The sequence below is a fragment of the Carcharhinus amblyrhynchos genome, chromosome 1, assembly GCF_965287045.1.
Source record: "Carcharhinus amblyrhynchos chromosome 1, sCarAmb.v2.hapA, whole genome shotgun sequence".
Lineage (NCBI taxonomy): Eukaryota > Metazoa > Chordata > Chondrichthyes > Carcharhiniformes > Carcharhinidae > Carcharhinus > Carcharhinus amblyrhynchos.
The window spans coordinates 23,671,226-23,678,344 of record NC_137324.1 but is presented as its reverse complement, the minus strand read 5'-3'; positions in this window follow the sequence as shown (position 1 = coordinate 23,678,344).

Sequence of the window (7,119 nt, the reverse complement as noted above, 5' to 3'; positions counted from 1 at the left end):
AGATTTCCATTAGTTCAGTGCTTGATGTCAAAGTGGCCTGTTGCTTGAGCTATTTATACTTTAAGGATAGTCTGGAATGTTCTGTGATACTAAATGAGGAAAGAGAAATTATTCAGACTATTGACTTGCTTCATTAGTGTTTTGTGTTGCTTGGACCCTACTAAGTATCAATTCTATTACTCTAAAGAAATACCAGTCTGTGCCTAATAAAGTCTACTTATGTTATACTTTGAATGATAACAATTCAACAACATAATCTTTAGCTTTTGCCTGTAAGTCAGTTGAATGTACCACAAACTTATTGGGCCAGTTTCATGATGAAGCAATGAGGTGTTTAGTGGAAGTGTTTGTTGTGACTGTGACTTTTAAAGGTTAGTAATAATATCTGAAACTAATAACAGTACCAGGGACCTGGGTTTGATTCCCAGCTTGGTCACCATCTGTGTAGAGTCTGCACATTCCCTCCATGTCAGTGTGGGTTTCCTCCAAGCACACCGGTTTCCTCCCATAGCTCAAAAGACATGCTAGTTAGGTGCATTGGCTATGCTAAGTTCTCCCTCAGTGAATGCAAATAAGTGCCAGAGTGTGATGATGAGGGGATTTTCACAGTAACTTCATTGCAGTGTTAATGTAAGCCTATTTGTGACACTAATAAATAAATTTTAAAACTTTAAATTTAAACTCTTGATCAAAGTGAGTTATATGTCTTAGCTCAATGAAAGCTTATTGATATAGTGTCTTTAGTGTACTAAAATGTCCCAAGGTGCATTTAAAAGTGACCAAAGAGGTAAATGAGGGTAAAGCAGTTGATGTGGTGTATATGGATTTCAGTAAAGTGTTTGATAAGGTTCCCCATGGTAAGCTACTGCAGAAAATACAGATGCCTGGGATTGAGGGTGATTTAGTGGTTTGGATCAGGAATTGGCTAGCTGATAGAAGACAGAGGGTGGTGGTTGATGGGAAATATTCAACCTGGAGTTCAGTTACTAGTGATGTACCGCAGGGATCTGTTTTGAACAAAGAACAACACAGCACAGGAAACAGGCCCTTCGGCCCAACGAGCCCACGCAGCCATCTTAACATTGTGTTTTTCCTCCTCCACCCTTGACCCATGTCTATGCTTATGGTACCCCCAGTGGTTTTGGACCACTGCTGTTTGTCATTTTTATAAATGACCGAGATGAGGGTGTAGAAGGATGGATTAGTAAATTTGGGGATGACACTAAAGTCGGAGGAGTTGTGGACAGTGCGGTTGGATGTTGCAGTTTGCAGAGGGACATAGATAAGCTGCAGAGCTGGGCTGAGAGGCAAATGGAGTTTAATGCGGAAACGTGTGAGGTGATTCACTTTGGAAGGAGTAACAGGATTACAGAGTATTGGGCTAATGGAAAGACTGTTGGTAGCGTGGATGAGCAGAGAGATCTCGGTGTCCACGTGCATAGATCCCTGAAAGTTGGCACCCAGGTTGATAAGATTGTTAAGAAGGCGTACAGTGTGTTGACTTTTATTGGTAGAGGGATTGAGTTTTGGAGCCATGAGATCATGTTGCAGCTGTACAAAACTCTGGTGTGGCTGCACTTGGAGTATTGCGTACAGTTCTGGTTGCCGCATTATCGGAAAGATGTGGAAGCACTGGAAAGGGTGCAGAGGAGATTTACCAGGATGTTGCCTGGTATAGTGGGAAGGTCTTATGAGGAAAGGCTGAGGGACTTGAGGTTGTTTTCGTTAGAGAGAAGGTTAAGAGGTGACCTAATTGAGACATACAAGATGATCAGAGGATTAGATAGGGTGGACAGTGAGAGCCTTTTTCCTTGGATGGTGATGGCTAACACGAGGGGACATAGCTTTAAATTGAGGGGTGATAAATATAGGACAGATGTCAGAGGTACGTTCTTTACTCAGAGGGTAGTAAGGGCATGGAAGGCCCTGCCAACTTTAAGGGCATTCAAATTGTCATTGGTTAGACATATGGATAACATTGGAATAGTTTAGGTTAGAGGGTCATTAGATTGGTTCCACTGGTCGGCGCAACTTCGAGGGCCAAAGGGCCTGTACTGCACTATAATGTTCTATGTCCTATGTTCTAAAATTTGACACAGGAGTGGGTATTAGGCCAGAGAACCAAAAACATGGGCAATGTGGTAGATTTTAAGGAACAAAAAGAGATAGAGGGGAGGGAGTTAGAGCAGGAATTTCAGAGCTTAGGAAATTGAATGCATGGCCACCAATGCTGGAGCAAGTAAAATGGGAATGCTGAAAAAGTCAGAGATTCCCACTGAAGAGCTGGAGAAGGTTACAGAGATAGGAAGCAGCAAGGCCATTGAGCAATTTTAAAATAGGTATGAGACTTTTAAAATTAAGATATTGCTTAACTAGGAGCCAAATGTAGATCAGTAGGCATGGCAGGCCTTGGGGAGGTGGTGGCGTAGTGGCATTGTCACTCAATCTGGATTCAAATCCCACCACGGCAGAGGGTGAAATTTGAATTCAATAGAAATCAGGAATTAAGAACCTACTGATGACCATGAAACCGTTGTTTCAGAAAAACCTATTGTTTGTGGAACGTGGCTGTAGCTGCCTGAGCCAGCAATTATTGTCTATCTCAGAAGGTATTTTCAGAGTCAACCACATTGCTGTGGCGTCTGGAGTCACATGTAAGATGCATCTCGTGCATTGGCTAAGATAAGGTGGCAAAGGAAACTTAAGGGATTGAGTGGATAAACAATGCAAACATTTAAAGGATACATGGATGAACTTTAACAACTGTACATCTCTGTGTAGCGTAAGAGTAAATTGGGGAAGGTGGCTCATCCATGGCTTACAAGGGAAATCAGGGATAGCGTTAAAGCCAAAGAGGAGGCATATAAATTGGCCCAAAAAAGCAGCAAACCTGAGGACTGGGAGAATTTTTAAATCCAGTAGAGGAAAAAGGGTTTAATTCAGAAGGGGAAAATAGAATACAAGGGTAGGGTTGCAGGAAACATAAAAATTGACTGCAAAAGCTTCTATAGATATATGAAGAGAAAAAGACTGGTGAAGACAAACGTAGGACCCTTACAGATAGAATCAGGTGAATTCATAATGGGCAATAATGAGATGGCAGACCAGTTGAACAAATACTTTGTATCTATCTCCACTAAGGAGAACATAAATAACCTTTCAGAAATACTAGGGGACAGAGGGTCTAGCGTGAAGGAGGAACTAAAATGAAATCCTTATTAGTCAGGAAATTGTTTTGGAGGAAATTGCTGGGATCAAATTTCAATAGGACCCCAGGGCCTGATGCCCTGCATTCCAGAGTACCTGAGGAAGTGGCCCTAGGAATAGTGGATGCATTGGTGATCATTTTCCAGCATTCTACAGACTCTGAAACACAGTTCCAGTGGATTGGAGAGTGACCCCACTTCCTAAAAAAAGGAGAAAACCAAGAATTGTAGACCATTTAGCCTGACATCAGTGGTGGGGAAAACACTGGAGTCAATTATTAAGAATGCAGTAACTGAGTATTTAGATCGCAGTGACAGGATCGTCCAAGTCAACATGGATTCACTGAAGGAAAATTGTACTTGACAAATCTGGAATTTTTTTGAGGATGTGACCAGAGTGGACAAGGGTGAGCCAGTGGATGTTGTGCAACTGGACTTTCAAAAGGCTTTTGACAAGGTCCCACACAAGAGATTAGTGAGGAAAATTAAAGTTCATGGTACTGGGGGTAACATATTGATGTAGCTAGAGAACTGGTTGGCAGACAAGAAGCAGAGAGTGGGAATAAATGGGTCCTTCTCAAAATGGCAGGCAGTGACTAGTGGTGATGTGGATATGCCAGTGTTGGACTGGGGTGGGCACAATAATGTCTCACACACCAAGTTAAAGACCAACAAGTTTATTTGGTAGCATGAAGTTTTGGAGTGCTGCTGCTTCATCAGGTGAGCAGAGAGCTGGGTTCACAAACGGGGCATATATAGGCACAAACTCAATTGCAAAATAATGGTTGGAATGTGAGTGTTGGCAAGTAATCAAGTCTTTACTGGTACAGCCAATGCAAGTGGAGAAAGGGACGACGACAGGTTAAAGAGTTATGAATTGTCTCAAGCCAGAACAGTTAGTAGGATTTTGCAAGCCCAGGCCAAATGGTAGGGGTCACATATAGTGTGACACGAACCCACAATCCTGGTTGAGGCCGTCCTCATGTATGCAGAATTGTGGCTATCAGTTTCTGTTCAGCAATTCTGCGTTGTCATGTCTTGAAGGCCTTACATCAATTGACAGGTAAGGCTGACAACTTAGGATTGAGGATTGACAGGTGAGGCTGACAACTTAGGGCATGGATAGGTATGTGGGACTGAAACATGCTAAGAGACAAGATTGGCAGCTTAATGTTCCATGGTATAGGTGCTTTAGGTAGGACACAGGTGGAGGAAAGAGAGGAGGGGGATTAAGGGGAGCATCATGGCAGTAGTCAGATGAAATAACTGAGGGATCATCCAGCAAAGCTTTGTGGATAGATCTAAGAAATAGGAAGAGGATGGTGACCTTAATAGGATGGTACAATAGGCCCTCAAATAATCAATGGGAATTAGAAGAACAAACATGCAGGGAGATTTGGAGGAGTAATAGGGTTGCCGTAGCAGGGGATTTTAATTTTGCCATAGTGTTAAGGGCTTAGATGGGGTGGAATTTGTTAAATGTGTTCAGGAAATTTCCTTATGCAGTATGTAGAGGGTCCTACTCAGGAAAGGATAAAATTTGACCTACTCTTGGGAAATAGGGCAGGGCAAGTGAAGTGACTGATGTGACGGTGAGGGACCACTTTGGGACCAGTCACCATAGTTCTATTAATCTTAAAATAGTTACAGAAAGGGACAAAACTGGTTCACAGGTGCAAGTTCTAAATTTGGGCAAGGTGAGTTTTGATGTAATTAGACAGGAGTTGCAAAGGTTGATTGGAGTAGTTTGTTTGAGGGCAAAGGGACCTCTGGCAAGCGGGAAGCCTTTAGAAGTGAAATAGCTGGAGTTTAGGGTCTATATGTTCCTGTTAGGGTGAAGGGCAAAACTGGCAGGAGTAGGGAATCCTGGATGACAAAACATATTGAGGTTATGGCCAGGAACAATGAAGCATGACTCAGGTACAAGCAGCTGGAATCAGGGGATTCCCTGGAGATGAATTGGAGATATAGGAGTATACTTGAAAAAAAGTTAGGAGGGCAAAAAGGAGTATGAGGTAGATTTGGCTGAGAGGATTAAGGTGAATCCAAAGGGATTCTTTAAGTACGTAAAGGAAAAAGAATAACTCGAGAAAAAAGGATCCCTCAAGGACCAAAGCTGACATGTGTGGAACCACAGAAGATGGTCAAGGTTCTGAATGAATAGTTCTCCTCTATGTTTACCATGGAGAAAGACATGAAAACTTGGGAACTATTGGAGACAGTTCACATTACAGCAGAGGTGACAGATGTATTAAAATGTATGAAAGTGAATAAATTTCCTGGCCCTGACCAGGGATATCCGAGAATACTGAATGAGGCCAAAGAACAAATTGCGAGAGCTCTGACTAAGGTATTTGCATCAGTTAGCCTCAGGTAAGGTATTAGAAGACTGGAGAATAGAAGATGTTGTGCTCTTATTTAAGAAGGCTGCAAAGAAAAAACCTGGGAATTATAGACCAGTAAGCTTAACATCTGTGGTGGGTTAAGTTATGAAAGAATTCTGAGGGGTAAGATATACAGGCATTTGGAAAGACAAGGATTAAGAACATAAGAAATAGGAGTAGGCCATCTAGCCCTTCGAGCCTGCCCCGCCATTCAATAAGATCATGGCTGATCTGTCGTGGCTCAGTTCCACATTCCCGCCCTCTCCCCATAACCCTTAATCCCCTCTCTTATCAAAAACCCATCAACCCGCATCTTAAAAATATTTAGCGAGGTAGCCTCCACCACTTCAACGGGCAGAGAATTCTAGAGATTCACCACCCTTTGAGTGAAGAAGTTCCTCCTCAACTCCGTTCTAAACCGCCCCCCCCTTTATCTTGAGGCTGTGCCCCCTAGTCCTACTATCCTTTCTGAGCGAGAAGAGTCTCTCCACCTCTATCCTATCCATCCCATTCATCATCTTATACGTCTCAATGAGATCTCCCCTCATTCTTCTAAACTCTAACGAGTACAAGCCTAGTTTATTCAGCCTCTCCTCATAGCTCAACCCCCTCAACTCCGGCATCAGCCTAGTAAACCTCCTCTGCACTCCCTCCAAGGCCAAAATATCCTTGCGTAAGTACGACGCCCAAAACTGCACACAGTACTCCAGCTGCGGCCTCACCAATGCCCTATACAGCCGCAGCAAGATCTCTCTACTTTTATATTCGATCCCCCTCGCTATGAAGGCCAGCATCCCATTCACCTTCCTGACCACCTCTAGCTGGGTTTTTGCGACTCATGCACAAGGACCCCAAGGTCCCTCTGCACCGTCGCCTGCTGCAGTTTTTCGCCACATAAGTAATAATCCTTCCTACCATTATTCCTACCAAAGTGGACCACCTCGCACTTGCCAACATTAAATTCCATTTGCCATTTCCTGGCCCATTCGCCCAGCCTATCTAGATCCTTCTGTAGACTCTCCACACCCTCCGCACAATTTGCCGTTCCACCAATCTTGGTGTAGGCAGTATGGCTTTGTGCATAGGAGGTCATACCTTACAAAGTTCTTTGATGAAACGACCAGGAAGGTTGATGAGGGCAGGGTTATAGACGTAATCTATATAGACTTCAGTAAGGCTTTTGATAAAGTTCCACATGGTACGCTGCTCTGGAAGATTAGATCACATGAAATCCGGGGAGAGTTTGCACATTGAATATACAATTGGCTTGATGGTAGAAAGCAAAGGGTAATGGCGGAAGGATACTTGTCGGACTGGAGGCTTCTGATTAGTGGTGTGCCTCGGGGGGGTCAGTGCTGGGGCTACTGCTGTTATCGATATCAACGATTTAAATGAGAATGTACAAGGCATGATCAGTAAATTTTCAGATTTCACTGAAGTAGGTGGTATTGTAGACAGTGAGGAAGATTATCAAAAATTGCAGCAAGATCTTGATCAACTGGCGAAGTGGGCCAAGAAATGGCAAATGG